Genomic DNA, 21,994 nt, shown 5'->3' with positions numbered 1-21,994 from the left:
CTCAGTTTCACATGCTGAGAGCCAGGTGACTTAAGGTATGCGAGGAAACTGCAAACCTCAGAAAAATGTCCTCCTTAATGGTAAGTGTTTTACAGATTACTAAAAAGATTAATAGGATTATTTGATAACAGGTTCTACACAAGGCAACAGTGAGAGGAAAAGCAACCTAAGCAAGGAGGACCAACACAGAAAGAAAGAGAAGCAATCCAGAGAAATCTATCTAGGTGGAGTTTGAATAAGGAGGCTTGAGAAAAAACAAACTGATAAGGCTGGATTCAGGTTTAGTTAAAGGCACTTCATCACCACCTCTGCAGAAAAGTCATTCTTGTTAGCAACATGGATATTGAATCATATCAGCAGCATTCCACAAGCCTTCCACTCAAATCTAGTCAATGTGTCTCTGCTCCTTCCACCCTCAGTGGCTCAGAGCGCCTGTGACTGACAGTGGTGTCCATGATCATATTGTAGAGATCTCTGATACCCCCTGTAAAGGGGACCCATCTGCAGCATGGGCTGTTGATTTAAAACAAAGGGAAAGCAGACACACTTTGCCAGGCTATCACTAGCAGCAATACAGATAGAAAAGCATTTTGCAAAGGGCAGCTCTCAGTGGTTGGGCAAAGCCAATCAAAACTGCTACCAAGGAGAAAGCTGGAAACAAGGAATCAGAAGTAGCTATTCAGGCAATCTTTACACACCTCTGTCCTGTTTGACTATGCAGGACTAAGCCTACATAAAGTCTACCTTAAGATTTAACTGAAAACCAAATTATTTAGATAACTAAATGTCCGGCTTTTGGAAAAGACTAGGTACACAGAAAAATTGCAGCCACGATAAACAGGAGAAGCATCAACACTTCAGGTTAAAACATGTTATTTTCCAACATGGGCCTTAATGTCAAATGCAGTGATTCATTTTAGGACATGTGCAGACTCAGCAATGCATTTCTCAGCAGTCATCTCTACCTCAGCAAAAAACAAACCAGGCTGGACTGAACTGACCACATCTCACCCAGGAGCTCCATACTTCTATGGCCTCCTGAGCCTGCTTACCTGAAAGACATTTAGCACTCTAAACACTTTAAACTGGAAAGTGTTTGCTGCCCTGCTTGGATTTATCTCACTCTGCCTATACAGAGACTTTGGTATATCAACTTTCAGAATGCAATTTATACATTCCTAAAATCAATCAGAATCCCTAAGCTTTTACAAAAGGAAATGAGAAATATTACTGTCAAACGTCCATCAGACCTAGAAGCCTAGGTGACTGTCACACATTAAAGAAATTAAAAGGCTGCATTTCAGATAGAATATGCTCTTCCCATCCCTATCTTGAAAGGCTACGATTAAAGTGCTCTAGGAATCAAAATTCAATTTCTTTCAGGTCTTGCAAACAACATTGGCCTTGAGCTGAATGCTGCCAGCCTGCTGCAGCCTTTGAGGAGATTAGGCTTTTACCAGCCAACTACGAGAATCTTAAATCCAGTATTAATCCTAATTCCCATTTAACCACATCTTCATTGTGAAGCAAAAGCAGGCTGTGCATGAACTTACACGTTCATTCTTCCATGTGCAATGATCTGTGTCACCAACAACAGATGCTAAACTTCATGTATGTTTGAGAAACACATTCCAACCCTGGTTTACAGAAAATCATAGCAAAAGAGAGACTGGAGCTGGAAAGAGAGTTTGTCACACTGGGATGATTTCTGAGAGATTATGTGAATGGGAAATTTTCAGCACAAAAGCTTTTATCAGTCAATAACAGGAGATTTCAGTCCTGGCTTGGAAGAAAACAGGATGAACAACAGTGTCACAAGGACACAGAAGTACCTGTGATCCGACTCCATCATCACGGTGCAGAGGTGCTGCCAGCATCACCCCATCAGCACCAAACCACCCAGATGACAACCACTGGGACTGCAGAAAGCACTGCCCATCATCACCATGCTCATGGCCACTGCCAAGATAAGTTTCTGGGGACAAGAGACTCAGCATTTCCTCTGAGCAAGCCCTTGTTCCCCTCTCCTCCCAGAGGTTCTGAAGCTGCATGGCCCACCTTGCCACCCTCACACTACAAGCTCCAGGGGATCAGGTCAGACCAAGGTGAGGTCCTCCCACTGCCCACCAGAACAAAGGCATCACCTGCAATTCTTGATCTCCTGAGGCTGAGCTGGCACAGACTGGCTACAGAGACTTTTTCTAAAGTTGTCTCTCCCTAGTGTAAAGGCCAAGGAGCCAAAGTGGATATTCCTATGTCCTTTCTAATATCTCTTTGCACCAATTCCCTTTCAAATCCCATTATGGCAGTCAAATTGGACACATCTCTGAGCTGCCAAGCTTTCTGCATCATCCATGGCAAGGTCAGATCATTCACTGCCTCTTCCTAGACAAGGAATACCGATCTCAGAGACAAAGCAACTGAAAGTGAGGACAGACTGCTGCTTGGTCTGCTATCAAGTGAGACAATTTCAATTCATTTATAAAGAAGTTCTCACGGATACTTGGGGGAAAAAAACATTTATATTTCCTTTGTTTGAAGCACAGAATTCATTGCAGATGAAAAGAATCTTTCAGGAAACACATTCCCAAGAGAACAAAAATGTATTTGGCACCACTGCCTGTTAGAAGCAAAAGGACCTCCCTACAGGCAAGAGAGCCAACATCTCCTGCAAAAATGGCAAATTTATTTATTTTTAGTAAGTACAGTAATTGCTGAAAACCTCTATTTCCATCAGTCAGTCACCTGAACTTCCCAAACTAAAAATGTGATGAGACTTAGGGACTACTTTCTCTAAATGGAGGCACAGCTGTATTTTCTTCTCCTTGGAACTGGCTTTACTTGTTGCTTGCTCACTGGGACTCTCCAGTGGAGAGCCCAATGAAGTTGTGGTGCACAGCACTAACAGTAGGCTGAGCATCAACTGAGCTGTGGTAACACTCCCTGTGCATGCTCATCCCCTGCAGATGATGTGAGGTAATTTAATTTAGCAGGGACAGAGCTTAGTTAAATTGCATTACCTTTCTTTTGCCATGGGCTAAGACCACACACATGGACAACAACCACAGCTCATCCAACAAGTAATTTGACTGAGTGCCTGGCTTCTGGAATACTGCAAACTGGGTCATATAGACTTTTTGCCTAAAGTTCAAGCCAATATTTGAACTGAGAACTTTCTCTTTCCCAGAAGGTGTTCTACCCATCATGCTGCTACATGTCCTGAGGTAAGGTATCTTCAGTCTTGGGAATCTGGAAACACCAAGATTCTTGGTGGAAATAATTACTGCTACACTGAAGATTCAAATCTTTCAGAGCACAACTCCAATGTTTTAAACCTCAGTTTCCCTGACAGGAGAGCACAGATATGTCCAGTATGAGCAAATAGGGAACTTTGCCCGTTTACTGTCATGACTGCATCTCCTACAGCTTTCCTCATCTCAGAAACACAGACTAGTGCATGCAGAGAATCCACAGCCAACTTCTGAAAGATGGCAACTTGCAAGATTTAGACTGTGGTTGCTGTTAACCAGCACTCCCACACCCTTTCTTTCCTCATGCAGCCAAAAAGGAGAATTCTAATTTTTAAAACTATGCAGGCATGTAAAAGAAAAAAAAAAGAAAAAAAAAAAAAAGAAAAAAAAAAGAAAAAAAAGAAAAAAAAGAAAAAAAAGAAAAAAAAAGGCAGAAGCCATCTATCAAAGAGGGTGACACATTCCCTTCTAATAAATACCTTTTACAGACTATGCCTGCATATCCCACTGTCCCTTTGGCTAGCCCACCTGCTTCACAGGCTCATCCAAAAGCCTGACTGCATGGCACATTTCTTCAGGCATAACAGAGGATTTTGTTTTGCATTTGTGCTTAGCAGAGATTACCCGCATACTTAATCAGAGAAGTGACGTTGACATGTCATGTACTTACACCCCACTGTAAATCCTACTTTTCCCACTGCCAACACCTTCATCTTCTAGCATGGAAGGAGGGATTGTGGTGGAAAAATGCGGCTCAAGCTCCCTTCTCTTTGCACACACAAAAACCCAATCGGAAAATGCAAAGTCACACAGTTTAAAATTCATGTCTGCAAAACAGCTATGGACACATTAAGAGCCACCTGTTTATTCATGCAATCTTAAATTTTCAAGATTAAGCAAAAAGCACTTTTTGTGAAAAATAAGAATTAGAAAAAGGCAGAGTTGTTTTTTTTCCCAGTGATCACAAAAATATCAGGGGGAATCATTTCTCATAAAAAAGTATTGTTTGCAATTCCTAAAGCCACCCAACCCACTGAGAAATGTAAGAATTAGAGAGGAAGGAGTCCACTGAAAACAGCCTTTAGATGTACATGAGATTGGCAAGTGAACTGAAACTGTCTATGATGGGAAAAAATACAAGGGGGTGGGGTAAATAGCTATTTTTTTCTCACACATACACAAACTAAAGTAATAAATTTGCTGAAAACCCAACAGGAAGCCATGGTCAACATGATGCTTAGTACACCATGCACCAGCCATATCTTCATCTTATTTAGAACAATCCACGTTAAAAAAGCTTTCCCTAAAGTTGACTTCCCAAATGTTCTACCAAATCCATTTTAGCTACCCCAAGCTATACAACTCCTCAACAAACTCATGTCAAATGAGAAAGGAAAAGCCTATTCCACAGTGTCTCACTGCTATCCAGCCTCTTTACCCTGCTCAATCCAGTGTCCTTAGTCCCAGCCCCAAACAAATCCCTGCAGCAATCCTTTCCATACTGCCTGCCCTAGCTCCTGCCCGCAGGTGATACATGTTGGCAACCAAACACTTCAGCTGCAATATGGAAAAGACTGATGCTTTGAAGATTTCAAATAAGCTGGCAGCTCGTATTTAACAGTAAATATGCCTTAAAAATAATAAATAAGCAACATTACAGGTTCACAGAAACCTGGAAGCCATAAGCTTAATGGCCTAGATAGCCCTGCAGCTCAGTGATTTGGGCTCTCCTGAGGGCTAAAATTGCCTGGATAGTCCTGATTAAAAAGATAAGCACAGACAGACCCATTGCTCTAGCATATTTCAGGGACAGCTAAAGAAACTACTGAGTCTCATGGGTCTAATAATACACAATTTCAGTTATTTATATCATTGGCTAGCCAAGTATTTACCTGGTTCTAAAGCAGAACATTAACAGAATCTCTATGGAGTTGAATGAGATATTCCTAACACATCAAAAACTTCAGCCAAAAACCTAAATAAATGGAACAGCAGTTCCTCAGAGATACAGATAGTATCCCCAGAGGAATGGCTGCCTCCTGCACAGACTTAACCAGCGCAGCCACTTAGGGCAGCAACAGCAGAGCAGCCACTGCACACATGGTACCTGCTCAGTATCTCAGACAAGCCTTGCTGCCCAGCTCATGGCAGCCATGGAGAAAACATTCCCAGCCTGTGTCCACATGGAGCCCATGTCCTGCCTGGCTTAGGATGGCAGGCAAGGCACCCAGGAGAATCAGTCTCCTTGGTGAAACACTGGTGTCCCGTGCTCCTGTAGGACACTTATGCTGCTTGTGTGCAGAGAGGACAGTCCATCCCATGCCAGGGCCCTCGGGTACCTACACATCTGGGTGAGCAGCTCTGGCAGGGACAGACCTCCCCCACAACAGAGGCACCCTTGGCACTGCGGGCATGTCCCACACAGTGGGGCACAGGGAGGAGGGCCACCAATGTGACCTCTTCAGCCATGTGCTAACCTTTCCTGCAGGGTGCTGGTTTCAGGGAGAACCTGGCCTTCCACACCTGCAGGTGGGCTCAACTGCTCATACAGAATTGGTCTATCCAAATGATGGGTGTATCGGTCCTCCTTGTCACTGGGAGAAGTGGCTAGCAGACGAAAAGCTGCTCAAAACTTAGTTTCTGACCAAACTGTCCTTTCAGAGTTGAATAGCATCATTCTCACTTGCCCTCCAACAGCTCCATACCTTGGAAGGGTTAAAAAAGACAGCAGAACCATTAGCATTTTGATAGCTTTCCGAACATGTATAGCAAAAAGTCTTTAAAATTCATTGCGCTGAGATAATCCTTCAAGTCTAGCATTTCCTCCTCAGCTTGAGGCAACCAACTGGTTTTCCTCCCCTTAATGCCTTAATAGAAAGCTCCAAGGAGATGCCAGGCTAGAAGTCTCAAATATGCTCAAGAAAAGCAGAGTCCTGAAGTTCAAGAGAAGCCATGTAAGGTGTCTGGGGCTTAATTAAGAAGCAACTATAGGGGGCATCTTATTAGATACTGCAAACCCCTAGAGATCCTGGCTGCTGTAAATCACAGCTCACAACACATGCACACGCTGTTTTCCTTCCAAAATGCTGAGTACACACAGCTCCCACTAATTTCAGCTGCCACAGAAGGTGCTCGGTATTTCTGAAGAATGAACAAATTAGAAACCTTGACCCTGATTCCACTCAAGCTCAGGAACTTGAGCTCTCATCAAGATCAAGGCTGAATTTTTTAACACTATTACAATCTTGAGAACAAAGCTGTGATTTTGAACCACACAACTGGCATTAATACTCAGCAGCTCCACACCTGTGCCTGGGAAGTTATTTTTTTTTACAGCATGTGCTGTTTTAATAACTCCAAAGCAAATTGCTTTCTCAAGGAAGCGCCCAGGAATGCCTCAGGGCAGAGGAAGAGGCCATCTCACTTTGTGGCTTTGATTAGGTTTGTTGCAGTGGAAATAGGCAGATACTTCAGGACCATATCACTTCTCAGACACCACTAAAGGGTAAGACTCAAGGAGTCACTAACTTGTTAAGGGCTATTAGGCCTGATTATATGTTCTTCCTAAACACTGTTTCTGGGGGAAAGCAGTTTGCAAAAACCAGTCTGTTCAAAGGAAAATGAACTTCTGCTTCTAAATGTCTAAGGAAATTTATCTGGCAAGAAGTTGGCATTCAACAGGAAGACAGAGTAGCAGTGAATGCACTGCAGTACTATGAGGAAAAGAAGGCTCAGATCTCAGCGTCACCACCTGTAGTCTCCCACACTCTAATGCATATCCCAAACCATGAAATATTGATTATTTTGGCTGAGGTAAAAATTTTGCCACCCCCAACCCCATTCCTTCCAAAACTTCAGAAGATCTTTATTTTCTATGAGAAAAAAACCAACCAAGCCTTGCCCCTAACCTCCCCCTGCAAAAAAAAAAACCTCCAAACACCTCACAAATAGAGCTTAATTTACAGAGAAAAAGTTCTTATCCAAATTTAACAAATGCACAATTAACACAGCCAAAAGGAGAAAAGGCCTTAGCAACATATCATTGAGTTACTTGGGACATTTGGCTCCAAGAGCACAGCAAAGCATGTCATTTATTTAGCTGGGAAAAATCTTCTTATGATACAGGAAATACTCCCTCCCCATTTTTCAAACCTGAGCTATCTTTCCTAGGAGCAAAATTTGGGTAAGTGTTATTCTCTTATTTTCTAGTGTGCTACAAGTTTTCCATGATACCCTCAGCAAGTTATTTATATTCCACTTACATCAGTAAAATGGGAATTCTCCGCCTCAAAAAAGGTGCTACAAAGATACAATCCATTTGCAACTGTGAGATGCTCAGATAACATGGACCACACAGACACTCAATAAACAAGTGGTAGATAATTACTGTGACATGAAACAGAGAGGCTGCATCTGCCAGAAAAATTCTGAGCAACTGACTCATTCTGGTGGGCCAGTCCAGGGATAGTTCAGATGCCTGCCCAATCTGTTCCTTCAGGCACAGTGCACTGTTTCATTATCCATCAGTCAATCTCTGATTTCTAGCTCAGGGTGTACACACAACAGCAAATGCTACCAGCACTGCAAATCCTCTTTCAAATGCATTTGCAGTTATTGGAAGGGTGAGAAAATTACCTTATCATCAGTTCCAACAACTGCATCTGTTGCACCTCCTTGCTAGGCAATAATGTATTTGGACAAAAGATATTCTGCCTTTACTTAGGCAGAGTTCATCACAAGGAATAAAGCTCAGGGACAGTAGAGCAGAAAGGTGAAAGGGAGAAACAAATCTTGTCTATGAGGAGTTACCTATGAAGCTACAAGACAGCCAGACTCAGGCACTCTAACATTTAATCATATTCTGTTTTAAAAAATCAGTGTTTGGTCCTGCTCCACACTGCTACACTCCATAAAGAATGAAGGATTACAGCTGAAGATTGTAGCTTCTTGTTAAAGCACGGTCTACAGATGTAATCATGTAGGATGTTAAGGGAAAACAGATCCACTGCATGGCTTCTCCTGGGCTCCTTCAGCTTTGCCTAAGTCCTAGACAGTGACATTGAAGTCTAGGAGAATACAGCTCCAGCCACAAAAAGGATTCTGCAAGGCAGTCTCAGGGAGCAGGTGGAGCATGCAGCTCTGCTCTGTGTTATGGAAAACCCTTTGCAACACTATCCTAGTGCAGCCTGACTTTATTTCAACAGGACAAACGTAGAGTGCAGCTCCATCATACATCTTAGACCTCAGCTTGCTGAAGCTATTTTCAGACTAACCTAATTTATTAATTTTTTTTCAATTCAGCATTCCAGATTCAGAAGAAAAAGAGTGAATTCTTACATCAATAGCTTGCTTTTCCCAGTAATGTAGGTATATTTTAAAAATGGGCAGAATTTAGACATGAAATGGACACAAAGCAGATAATTCTGTGATTAGAAGATGCAAAATTACTTTTTAGGGCAAAAGGTGAAGTCTTTAAAAAGGCCTCGTATAACTCGGAAATTACAGTTATCATTGAGAGCACAGTTGAAGGCTCTGAAGAAAGGCAGCAGCTTACTTTTGTCTTCCTGGGGATCTAGGGAACCTTAGCAATCAGCCTCCCAGAGGTTCCTTTAAAGGTTCCTTTGATGGCTGTAACCATAAGCAAGACTAGAAATCTGCTGTCATTTCAGTGCTAGAGGTCTTAGACTTGATTAATTTAAGAGAAATATTTTCTTAGGTAAATTTTTTGCAAAAACATATTAAGATATTACTGTCATCTTTTATTTTAAGATAAGTATTGCCTGTTTATTACAAAAAATACCTCATAAAAGCAAGGTTTATGATGTTTTAATTTGTTCTTTCCAACACTGTGTAACTGGGCTCTGCATCTCTGCAGACAGACAGACACAGTGGAGCTCATCTCACATCCAGGACTGCTTTGACATTATATGATTTCCAGACCTGGCTGTTGTGGATCCAAATAAGCTGTATGGTAATCCTGGTTCCGATTTCCACTAGGTCAGGCCTCCCACTGCTGCTTCTGTGTGATGTAAACACACCTTATGCCTCCTTATTTAACTGGAAGGAAAAGGAGGGGTGAAACCAAAAGGGCAAGCTCAGACTCCTTGTCCACCACAAGATGAACACATGTCTTCTTAGAACAGGTTAGTGGAGGCCATCTGAGGATGAATTTGGCTTCCCTGAAACAGGAAACTCCCCTTATTTAAACCTCAACTACACAGCAAGGGCTTGGAAGTTTTTGCCTTTAAAAGGAGTGCATTGTCTTTGTCTGTGCACTGATGAAGCTTCAACCCTCAGCCTATTCCCCCGCTTTTCTAAAAACGGCAGAACAAAATACAAAGCAAAGGCAGAGTGGCATTCCCATATAATCAGGACTGGAGTGAGCACCTCAGTTTTGCAATCCCACCTTTTATAACAGAGGGATCCTCTGAAAGGTCCCCTTGGTAGCCAAGCAGCACAGAGCACATCACAGCTCAGGGGGCTGAGCTGCACTGGAATAATCAGATTGAGGGTCTTTGGTGATGCAGAGCACAACCACAGAGAACAAACACCCTCACTAAGCACACACCCAGCTTAGCTGAGATCCCCTCTTGACTTCCTTCTTCTTATCTCCTTACTCCCCTAGGAGAATTAAGAAAGGATCAAGACTTTCTCCTCCTCTCCATAAAACACCAGGAAAAGAAGAATTGGAAGAAAGGCCTATTACTGGATCCATGTGGCAGCCTTGTCTATGCTGAGCTCGCTGCAGTCAAACCAGCACAAGAGTGTTTCATGCTGTTCCAAGCAGCTCCTCTCTTGCCCTAAGCAGTATTTTTCCTACCCTGCCCAACAACAATGGCCCAGGCACAAACATATCAGCAGTGTTCAGCTATATTTTCCTTGGCGGCTTAAGGTGATTTTCTAATAATATTCCTCAGAGGAAGCAGTGGTTTAGGAATTATATATCCTTGTACAGCCTTGACCCTGACAAAACACACCATCAGTGCTTCAGGGTCAGTCTTTCCCCTCCTGTCACTGACAAGCTGATTGTTTTGCCAAGGTCTTCAGAGACTCTTTGCTCCACTCCATAAGAGCACATCCAGGGGAGACACAAACTTCCAGAACCAGTGAGGAAAGACAGTAAGAACACTGAAGGAGACACAAGGACACCTGGATGGGAACTCAGTTTTTGGAGAGAGCCACATTTTTCGAGACATGAAATATTTTTTTTATCTCACATAGGGGTGAAAATCTGGAACACACCTTGGAATCCTTCATACATAAACACACATGCTCTAGAACAGCAGTTCTGTGGTTAGGGCAGGAATTTCTGGCAATTTCAGGAATTTCTAGGAAACCTGCTTTCAGGACCCCGTTTTGGATTTGTGACAGCATAGGTGAAAAACCCAAACCACTTGGATCCTATCTGTTTTGATTAAGAAATTCTATCCTATGTGCAAGAAATTCACCCAACGAGAACGAAGTGGAGACCAACCCTTTCTTACAAAGCAGGAATGGTTTCAATAAATCAGCATTTTCTGCAGGCATATTGTTTCCTTGAAGGCTCCTAGCCAGTCCTAGCCTCAAGTAGCAACTAGTGTGATTTCTGCTGAAGACATAAGCCTGGAAGCAACCCACCCAACAGAGGTTCTGCTTAGGAACTGTTTATCTTCCCCAGGTAGAGCCACTGCAACACAGCATAGAAGAAACAAACAAGGTTTCATTAAATTTGCCCTGAAAACTCAGGATTCTGACTTTTCCTTGTATTCCAGTAGTTTACATTGTTAAACAGAGGAAAGGAGGCATGGTGGGAAAACCTCACTCTCTCCTTTCATGTTTACTTTATTCATTCCTTAGTCTGGGACAGTAAAAATGTTGCTGATATCCAAAAGAGTGTGTACATGTGTGTGTGTGGCAAAAGCTTTGGAGCCTGGGCTGTGCATTATGTGGTCAATTTTACACACAGGGGCAGACAGCATCTTTTTCTTCTGTAGTAAGGAGAGGTAAAACTGTCTCCACAAGGAATTCAAAAACATAGTAATACCCCAGATGTATGTCAGAGCTGGTCTTGCTGATTTAAGACACTTCCTATGAAGCGTCTTGAAAGAATTTCCAAAAGTTCAGTCTTCTTAAACTGTGTTCTCCAGAAAGAATGTTTTTCTACTTCTAAACACAGCAATTTTTATGTGCAGTACAGGATTACCCTATATAGGTCACTGACACTCCATGGAAACCTAGATAAATAGCTCTATTCCCACACTAAATTTTGTTGGCTTCTCTTCCTTTATTGCTAAGAATATTTCGACTGGAACAACATATTTGTGCCTTTGAGGTTCTCTGTTCCTGCTGCCGCTTCCCCACCTGGAGCTATAATCCTACGCTTGTCACAAACCCAGCCACTGCTTCAGAAGTTATTACAGCTACAATCTGCAGATTATAGCAACTTCTAATAGGGGATAAGCAGCAGGAAAAGGTGAGTTTAAGCTGCAAAGAACCTGCTGGTTCAAAAAGCCCTATTATTAATATTTATTATTTTTAAGCATTCATTGAGTGCTGTAGAAGATAAAAGAATGAATTGAAAGCAAGAACCAAGGAACCAAGTTTATATAAGACAAGACAACGTGAAAGCTTTAAGAATAAGTGCAGTGTCTGGGGAGGAGGGGAGCCAAAGAAAAAGTAGTAACAGCAATGGGAAAAAAACCCACACCTTTTATCAGCACAATGCTCCTAACATTAATAAGTATGAAGAGAATTAAAGAATTCTTCAGTGTCTAATCAGAGCTGTTGTCCATAGGGGATCTTCTGAGCACTATTACAAGTCATTGGAATATCTTTAAAGAAAGGAGCTTTGATCATAAAAAGCAAGTGTGTGGAGGAGGGCGGGGGGGCTGGCAAAACAGCAAAAGGAAATGCAACTGGTGTTAGGGAAAAATCCAGCCCTGGACAGGTGCTTTACAAAGCTCCAAATAAATCCATTTAGATTTTGTGGAAAAAGAATGAGGCATGATTCTCACTCAGGGCCCTCCATTACAGGCAAATTTCTCCTCTTTCCCACAAACCCTTTGTGCCTGTTGCCAAAGGTCTCCCAGTTGACACTCCTCTTCCCTAACCAAGATGCAAACTCATGGCTTACACAGTTTTAAACCTTCACACTTTCAAACAACAACGCACAATGCTTCACAGTTCCAAGGCACTTTAGCAAGATTAGCTAACAAGAACGTTCATCATACCCACATGCTGAGGGTACTATCTTCATTTTCACAGCTGGTGAAACAGATGCTCAGAAAAGCAATGCAACTTTCCCAGAGCTAAGGAGTGTCTACAGCAGGCTGATGTTAGGACTGCTGGCATTCACCCACCTCAGTTCTGAGCAGTAAAATCAGTGATAGCACTTGGGAGTAAGAGTCCAATCCCCCTCCCAAAGCCCTCTGCTCCCCAAGGCTAGTGCAGAACTTCAAAGCACTTCCCAAAGAGCATCACATTACAGAAATACTGTAAGAAATCCACTACAAACTGAAAACTTGGAACTATCTGCAGCAGCATTAACAAAGAAAATTAATGTTTTTCAACTAACTCCGACTCTTCTCCTGCCAAACCTTCCCCGCTGCAGTATCAAAATATGAACACACAAAATGTGAAGCCTGAAACCTTCTGCTCCCTTAAGCACAGTGAAGAGATAGAATAAGACTTCCAAGAGACTGGCTGGATTAAGTAGCTTTTTTTTCTTTTGTCTTGTGTCTTCTCTGTTTTTTCTTTCTTAATCGCATCAGAATGTTGTTCCTGACTGATGCTTCCCCTAACATTTAAAAGAAGAAAAACACTTCTTAATTAACAAAGCATCACTGTAAGCTGAAATCCTTATCAGTTTTGAAGGGTTTTTTTCAATCCTATGAACCCAGAGTGATTTGTCACATCAGCAAGGTATTATATTGTCAATTCTCAGGCTGCCAAAGCAAAGAGATCTTTTGGTGCTTCCAGCATTGTGCCTCAAGCACTTCCAGAATTATCTCTCAGTTTTTCCTATATCTTATTCTGAAAAACAGCTTGGTGTAACTCTAGAGGAACCCTGTTACATGCCACATTCCCATCAGAAGGAAAAGTTTTGCTAATTAACACAAAATAAGCGCCTCATCCTAAGCAGCTTTGAGAATCCCCTCTGACATTAACAGGAAAAAAGGGCAGTCAGCAGTTCAAAAATACATCATATCCAAAATTCACCCCTCTCAATAACATTCTGAGACGTTCAATCCTTTATTTGCCATTATTTCTCATACATGTCCATGTTGTACCCACCACAGTATCACCATTAAGCTCCATCAATTTTTATCAGCAAGACTGACATTAAAACATTCTGGTTTAAAAGAGCTGCAGAAATAAGCACATCAACAACAGTGACAGTGACTCCCATCCAAAAATCCACTGAATTTCCATTCAGTGGGAATCCCATTATCATATTTATGCTGGCAACAGGTTTTAGGGACTTCATCTGAAAGGTGCCCACCAGTCCCAAAGACTTCCATGGGAAACAGGTTCTCAGCAGGCCTGAGAAAGCAGTCCAGTACAGGCACAAGCTCCCTCTGTACAAGAAGATCTGGTTTATTTTCACTCCACAAGAAAATGAGATGTGCCATCAAGCGAGCCAAGAACAAACTCTATCATTGCTTTCCCAGCATAGAGTGTTCCAGTTCAGTGCCCTGTGAGGTCCATGTCTCAGGAACAGGCAAACTGCCAGTCAGTTCATTTAGACCATTTTTCCTGAAGAAGTGTAGACACCATAATTTAGTGCAATATTTATTACTCTAGAACGCTCTCTTCATAGACTGTCTTACACTAAGCTTTCTGTAAGGAGTAAATATAGTAACTGTTTCCATAATAATGTTAAAAATACCCCAACAAATTAAATTCAACAGATGAAACAGGGCCATAAATACGTATGTCTAGCAACATGACCAAAATCACCCTTCTTCAAACTGGGCACTGGGCCATGAAAAGAAAGCTGCTAGCGTTACAATTTCAGCGCTGAGCCTCAGGAGCAGCACAGAGCAGCAGAAACAGTCAGTACAGTAATAATGCACAATATACATAACCCGAGCTGCAGCCAGGGCCTCTAAGCTCCTGAGCCCCTGCCAGGCTGTGCCACTGACCCACAGTTGACAAGTCACCATACAGTCCCAAACCCCGTTCCTCTCATCTGCCTTGTGGGCTGTCCTGACATCTGGGATGGCAAAAGATGTTTACAATACAAATGAGAAGTCTGAGAAAATATAAGAGCTGTTATTATCTCTGCTTTACTGCATGACTTTTCACATTAGCAGTTTGGTTTAGTTGCACTTCCTTGGAATCAACAACCACTGTAAGGTTTTTTCCTGACAGTAACACCACAGCATCAGGAGTAAAGAGGGTACTGGTTATACTGCTTCCAGAAGACTAATCAGGGAAGACTCCAGATCACACTAGGCACTACAGATGACCCAACAAAGTCCTTCTCTAACATGGCCATGCACCAACTAAATGAGGGCAAGAAAGACAGGAATAGAGATGAACTAAAATCAAAAGCTGAGCTACACTAAACAAACTCAGACCTAAACCCTAATTCACATAATAATGCAGCCCTTTGATAACCAAGTAATATCAAGCACATGGATGAGATTCAGTTTCAGCACTATTTATTTCATCAAAAGCATCGTCCCTTTCTGCCTGAAGTGATAGACTGGTCTAAAAAATCTGAACTCCATTTGAATTTAAAAATGGACTCTTCTACAGTGATTTTAAATTTATTTCTCAAGAAATATGAAACTTCCATTTTAGACCAGGTTTATTTAGTAAATACATAGCAAAGGTATGATCCTTAATCAATCAATCAATCAATCAATCAATCCCAAAGCACAAGGAGCCCCAGAGACTTAGCAGTCATTGGAATCCTTATTGGAAGGACTACACAGTCAGGAAGATTCCTGTGCAGAAACAAGATCCATACTAAAAATCTGTGACAGTCAAAACCACGCTTCCAGCATATCTCGGGACAATGACAAGATACTGGTTATGGTTTTCTTTTAAATTAATTTGGTGGGGATAAATTGGCACTACAGGACTACTCTCAATTGTCATGCAATATTTGCTGCATATTGCCCCACCAGAAAAGAAGAATTCAGATTAGGCACTCGGTCATCCAGAGCTTCCTGTATCAAGACACCTGCAGAGACAATTCAAATCCAGAACAGCCCACACGTGTACAACTCACCAGGATGGTGAGACTCTGTCTCTAGCTCCGAGGAAGACCAATGAAGGACAGCCCATTGGTAAAGAACAGAAGGTGGCAGAAGTGCAGAAGCAAATCCCATTGTAAGAGCAAAACATCTTTATCATAGACTGTTTCTTTAATTTATATCTGTGCAAAAATAAATACAAACATGCTGACAAACTGGTTTAGCAGATGGTGTGGATAACAGAAAAAGATCAACACACTTCCTTCCTATAGCCACTTCTTTCAGCCTCAGAAAATTCATACTAAATTAGACCATGACAGATCTTCACCAATGCAGAAATGATAAACAGCCAAGCAGCTGTTAAATGCTCCAAGACAAGAGGTTGGGTGGGGAGGACCATGGACTGTTTGTTTGGTGGGCACTGAATTCACCCTAATCCCCTGAGACTAGGGGATGGATTAACTCATTCACCACTTTGGAAGCTCAAAACTGAAAGAACTGTGAAAAGAAAATAAGAAATGTAGGTGTAGGGGAAGCGATGGACACAAGAGGAGTGCTGAACTGCACAGTCATGAGCTGAGGTAGGACCACATGCAGCCTGGCTGCCGTATCAGTTACCAGTGAGGCAGCAGCGACCATCAGAAAGCTAAACTCTGGCCATCTGGAATATATCCTCACATGAAATACAATTAAAGTCCAATCATCTTCCCACTGCTGAGAAGTGGATAGTGTGAAGAGACAATACAAAACAATAAAGTTTTAGAAGGAATAAGCAGCATGAGAAAGAATGGAGTTGTCTGTACTGTTTTCTTCCTTCATTTGCCATTTCCAATTAAAATTAATTATTATTTCCAGGGGGAAAAAAAAAAAAGAAAAGAAGAGAACACATAAACATCTTAAAAGGGAATGAGCACTTTCAGATCTGAAAGAGCTCATTTCTATGCACCTTGAGGGAAAAACACACAGGCTTTGTCCTCTCATGCAAATACACTGCTTGGTTTTGAGTCATTGTTTTAAAGTGACAACTGAAGACCACTCCTTCCCAAAACAAGTTACTTTTCAACTCTCACTGTACCACTTGTGGGGGCTTCTTTTTCCCCCATAAAAACCAAGAAAAATGGATCCATTTTATTGAAAAGTCATTTTAAATTAAACAAATTAACAAATCATGCTGAAATTTGTCAAAAATTCATGAGAAAGTAAAAGCAGGGATTGTCTTGCCACACTATTCCCAGAGAAGGACTGCTTCAGCAGCCTCACAGGGTTAGCAAGGAATATAGATATCCATCTGTTTCAATTAAAACTCCCAAACAGACCTAGGACCTACTACCACCTCATGCAATGACTCATCTTCAAGATGTCAAGAACTATGCACTACCCCAGGAAACTCTCTAAATACAACTTGGACCACCATCCACTTTTTTAGATACCTTAGGCCCCTTAGGCCTCAATTTTGTAGCTTCTGAACTATTCTTTCCAAGTCCTTCCTCTCCTCTAAGACCTACAGGCCCATAAATCCAGTAGCGTCTGTCCCCAGAGCAGTTGTGCCTGTTTTCCTGCAGCCTGGTGAGAACAGACAGGACTCAAGATAATTAAATAAAAACACAGGAACTTCATTATTTATTTTAAAGGAAAATGTGTTTTCTAGGAAGAAAGTCCTTTAGTTGGGCAAATCTGTAAGCTGTTTATCAGCTTAAACTCATTATCTGTCCATATGGTCTTAGCACTGTGGCTTAAAAAAAATGGGCAGCACTAGCTGATGAAATGTCATCTGCCCTTATGCCAGAAACTACTATTTTTTTCACTGACGTCAAATTAGGATCCTTGCCACAAGTGGAGGGCTACCATAAGCATAGTCATAATATTTTAATTACGAAAGGATCTTACAGAAGGCAGCAAGGAAGGCAGGGGCAGTGCAAGAAAACCCATTCACAAAAATACAAAGTCACCTCATTCACATTTTGCCTCTGCTCTAATTCTTTTTGTTTGGGGAAGTGGGGTGGAAAGAGAGCAACCCAATGTAAAAAACTTAAAAAAAAAAAAAAAAAAAAAAAAAAAAAAAAAGGAATGAGATGCTAAAGCCAATAAACACACATCAAAGCATGAGATGGCTCTGCTTCAACTGCCTACAGTATTCAACCTGGGATAGATTAAGGCAAGACAAGAGGTGCTATGAGGGAAAATACTGCCCCTACAGCAGAGCAGACCATCTCCCTCCCTCACTCAACTAACAGTGAGACCCCAGCCAGCTCTGCTGCAGTGAAAGAGGCAGGGGCACATGATAGGCCCAGCTTTGTAGAAACCCAAATTTGTCCCCCATCGTCTGCTGCTGTGATTTGAAGCCCTTCCCACTCCCCTGCTGAGTCGCAGCAGAGAAGCAGGAGCTGGGTTTATTGATTCTGTGAGTCACAATTAGCCGTGGGACACACGACCAAAGGTTCAGCACAGGACGTTAAACCTGACTGAGCTGTCAACTCGGTTATTCCAAGGAGAGAGAAACAAACTGAAGTCACAGTAACAGATGTTTCTCATGTTTTATGAACTGCAATATTATTACTAGTTACAGACACAGTTTCTGCCTTTTAAAGCAGACCTGCAATGCTGTGCGTGTGAAATTATTTGAACTAACAGACAACTTGGCAAAGGACTTAGAGATAGCATTTTCGTGCTCTCACAATGATTCCTGTTTCCCTTTTGCCCAGCCCCACCCTGAGAAGTAGAATACATGTTAAAGCAGCCAAAAATGAGATCACGCCAGGATAGAGCATTTCGTTGCCATCATCCGCGACGAGAATGCAAGCACCCTAACCCCTCTCCTCTTTCGTGAAAAACACACTCTGCCTCTTCTCGGCTTCCACTGTGGGGAAATTAAGTTGCGGGGATCGTTCTGAGTTTTGAGGGAGCCTGGAAACTGAAGACTGGTGTTCTTCCCAGGATGTCTTATCCTTACACCTCAGGGGCAATAAAGGGATTTCCCCGTAATTTACAAAGGAAATCTGAAACACCCTGCGGACGCAAACCACCCCCGAGCCCATCCTGCTCCTCCGCAGCGAGGAGCGAGCCGAGGAGCGGCGGGCGCTCGGCAGCTCGGGGCACAGTGAGAAAGCCCTCTCGTGGAAAACACCAGCATCAGCCAGCCGAGCCCTCCCCTCGCAGCAGCCCCAGGCCCCGGCTCTGCTCAGGGCGCCGCTGATGCCCGGCTCCACCGCGGGCTGACAGCCGTCCCTCGCCCAAGGACTGACTCCCGCTCACCTGCGCATCCCGCCGGCTTAAACACACACCGCGGGCAGCTGAGCCGCTTGTGGCACAGGTCTGCCTTGCAGAAAGGGTGGAAATTTTGTGCGGATTTTGCAACATCTCAGAGAAGTTAAAGCGCTTCCTTTTCTCCTCACCCCGCTCCACTTGAATTCGTGGCAACTGTATCACATGGTATTATCGCTTGAGCCAACAAAAGCTGTACCTCGGCCACAACAAATACAGAAATATTAACTGCCTTCCAAGGAGGCTCAAACATTCGAATCATTATAACATACTATAAAAATACTTTGGTGAAAGCAGACGATAAAGAAGCGCATCTGTACATTATGTTACACACTCGAATTTGAAAGATTCCCCCCAAATTAGGAAAAAAAGAAAAAAATACAGAATGTTCCTATGTCTCCGAGTCACATCCCTATCATTTGCCCTCAGTTTCTATACTTTTGTGACGGAACAACTACTGCTCCTTACAAAAACCACTGAGTATCACAATAAGCATTTTACTGGTAGAATCCATCAAACACTGGCATCCATCCTGCTGAATTGAGAAAACTCTTTTAACAATTCCAACTTTTCACCCACTAGCAAAAGTCCAGGGAGAGCCTATGGTCACAATTAGCCTCCAGCACACTTCTGCCCAACCAGCTTTGGTAGCCACTGGCGATTCAGTGAATTATGTGGCAAGAGTCTATTAATTGTGTCCAAATTTGCTCTTATTATAGAAATACAAGCAGTAATCAGGCCGAGTTTACTAATTGCTGAGAGAAGTGCTAGAGAAAAAAGGAAATTATGATTATCAAACATACTTCATCCAAGTACAGCACACAAGAAAATGCTATTTACTCACTCACTATAACCTTCAAATACAAAAGTTACGATAAAACTTGAAATGCCCAGTTCGGCTTACAAAACCCCCATGTGGTCCCTCGCTAACATGTTTCTGCAGCTATAAATCTCTATTAAAGAGCGGGCACTGACCCAGGGTAGCGGGATGGAAGATCAGCAAAGTGTGAAAGAGAAAATTCCTCCCAGCCCGTGCTGAAGTAAAAAGCACGGGTAACTCTCCTACCTTCCTCACCCGAATGTCAGGGGTGGTGGCGCACCCCAACACGCGACAGCCGCAGTGCGGGGCGCTCCGGGCACAGCCTCGGGGCTCCCCGGCTCCTCCGCTTGTCTTACGGTGAGAGCGATCCAGGAGGGAGGGGTGTCGGGGCGGAGGCAACAGAATACAGAAATACCGAGGACAGGCTCTGAGGCTCCCGAAGACGCTCCCGGGGCCCGACCCCAGAGAGGTGTTACCAGCGGGGCGAGTTCAGCTGGCTCGGGCAGCCGGGGCGCCCTCCCCCAGCTCCCGTGCCGGCGCTACCGGCGGGCGGGCTAGATTCTCAGCCCCACAAACTTGCGCGCCCAGCAGCCGGGGGAGTCAGGGCGCTCCCGCACATCCTCCCCTGCCCTCTCCCGAGGGAACGGCCCGGCAGAGGGGTAGGCGAGCCGCCCCCCGTGGTGCCCCCGTCCGCACCCCCGAGCGTCCCGGGGCAGCGGCAGGGCGGCGGGAGCCGAGCCGGAGCGGCACCGCCGGCCGCGGAAGGGCTGCGCGGAGGGAACCCTCCCGTTACCTGGCGGCTCCGGCGGCGGCTCCCGCGGCGGCGGCTCCCGGGCACGGACCGGGCGGACCGAGCGGCGGCGGCTCCCGGCGGCGCTGGGCTCCCACTGCCGTGCGCGCCCCGTGCCCGGCAGCCGCGGAGCGCCGGAGCCGCCAGCGCAGCCGGCTCCACCTCCCGGCCGTGCCCCCTCCTCCGCCCCCGCCCGGCCCGGCACGGCTCGGCCCCGGCCCCTCCGGCTGGGCGCGCCTCTGCCCGTGCCTCTCGGCTGCCTTCGCCTCCCCAGAAAACTTCCCGGCTGCAGGAGCCGCCAAGGGCAGCGCGGGGTTACTCGTCCCTCCCGTACCGTGCCTCGGCCGTTCGGGCTGCGGGAATGGCAGCGCGGCAAGGGCGGCCCGGGGACAGCCTAACCTGGGACCCGAGAACAGCCCTGAGCCCGCAGCAGGCGGATGCGAAGGAGAGCTGCCTCCTCCCCGTCTGCAGGGTGTCCCCGGTAACATCCAACGGGCTTCTGATGCACCGGGGGGATCCTCGGGACGCAAAAGGAGGAGACCAGGGAGGTGGCAGAGAGGTTGACCCGTACCTCAGTGGGAGCTGCTGAAATGCCTTCGAAGATCTGCCAGCGAAACTTCAAAGGATGACACTGCGGGACTGGGAAGCCCTTCCAAAATGCATGCCAAACCGAAGGAAGAGCCCATGTTAGCGACATGGGAAAAGCCTAAGGAAATAAGGCTTGTGCCGTTATGCTGTGTGTGCGTACCAATAACTTCTGAGCCAGTTAAAAAATTTCAATAGCATTTGACAGCTACAGATTCCACAAAAATAAATAACCGTGTAGAAGAGGTCATCTTTTTACTGCTCTTGCACATAGAGCGGCTATGGTATTTCCAGTCCAACAGCATCTGACAAGGGAATCCACAAGGCGGTTCATTTCAATTATCCCTTAGGAAAACTGCTCATCACTGTTCCCAACACTTTCAAAGTCCTTACCGGGTTGGAGCGAAAGAAACTGAGAGAGTAAAAAGAGTGCAGAAGTAATGCTGTTACTCTAACAACCAACAGCTCAGGATTAGTAAATCGGGCTTTAGTAAATTGGACATTACATCCTCACATAACAGAGAGAACAATCCTACAAGGGCCAGATCATGCAAGTGATGCAAAGATATGTCCTGGTGCTGATAAGGAATCCTGCTTATTTCATGATGGTTTGCAAGATGGGGGATGCAGATTTGGACCCTCAAAGCTTAGTAGAAGAACAAGAGACAACAGGAATGTCTAACAGTGCAATGCAAAGGAAAAATAGATGTGCCAGCATTTCTGCATAATCTCTGCTAATGCCTCATATATCTGGTAATGAACAGTTACAAGGCTCCCCAGGTGCAGATATTTGTTGGCGTTGGCTTTCTTTTATTTCCTAATGTGAAATAAAAATAGGGAGATACACATAGAATTTAACAGTTATGGTCCCAAATCTATTTCTGTGTAATAGCAAAACTAGATTACACAACCAGACTGTATTTGAAGCGTATGTTTTGTTATAGTCTGTTGCTTAAGACAGGCAATCATTTCAGGGTCTGATATTTCCTTGTAATATTTGGGCCCATGTTTTTCCATTTCTGTTTTGCTATTCATTTATTTGTGTCACACAGCATGATCCTAGTTCTGCTTGGTCTTTGTGGCAGAGTAGGGGATTTCCATT

At 44.0% G+C, this 21,994-nt stretch overlaps 1 protein-coding gene across 4 annotated transcripts in view; it reads right to left on the bottom strand.

Moving 5' to 3' along the window:
- TSPAN18 (tetraspanin 18) overlaps nucleotides 1-20,469 on the bottom strand; it is a 127,856-nt gene extending 107,387 nt beyond the window's left edge. For 3 of the 4 annotated variants that reach the window (XM_058829670.1, XM_058829688.1, XM_058829654.1), the window contains exon 1: nucleotides 20,311-20,469. The gene's annotated coding sequence lies outside the window, so the exon portion shown is untranslated. Of the gene's footprint in view, nucleotides 1-19,763; nucleotides 20,074-20,310 lie in introns of those variants that run through there. The other variant, XM_058829662.1, reaches the window with a different exon arrangement.
- Between the last annotated feature and the right edge of the window lie 1,525 nt (nucleotides 20,470-21,994).

The sequence above is a fragment of the Poecile atricapillus genome, chromosome 1 (genome assembly GCF_030490865.1).
Source record: "Poecile atricapillus isolate bPoeAtr1 chromosome 1, bPoeAtr1.hap1, whole genome shotgun sequence".
In the NCBI taxonomy this organism is placed as follows: Eukaryota; Metazoa; Chordata; class Aves; order Passeriformes; family Paridae; genus Poecile; species Poecile atricapillus.
Note: the sequence above shows the minus strand (reverse complement) of the source record. Positions and strands in the feature narration are given on the sequence as shown.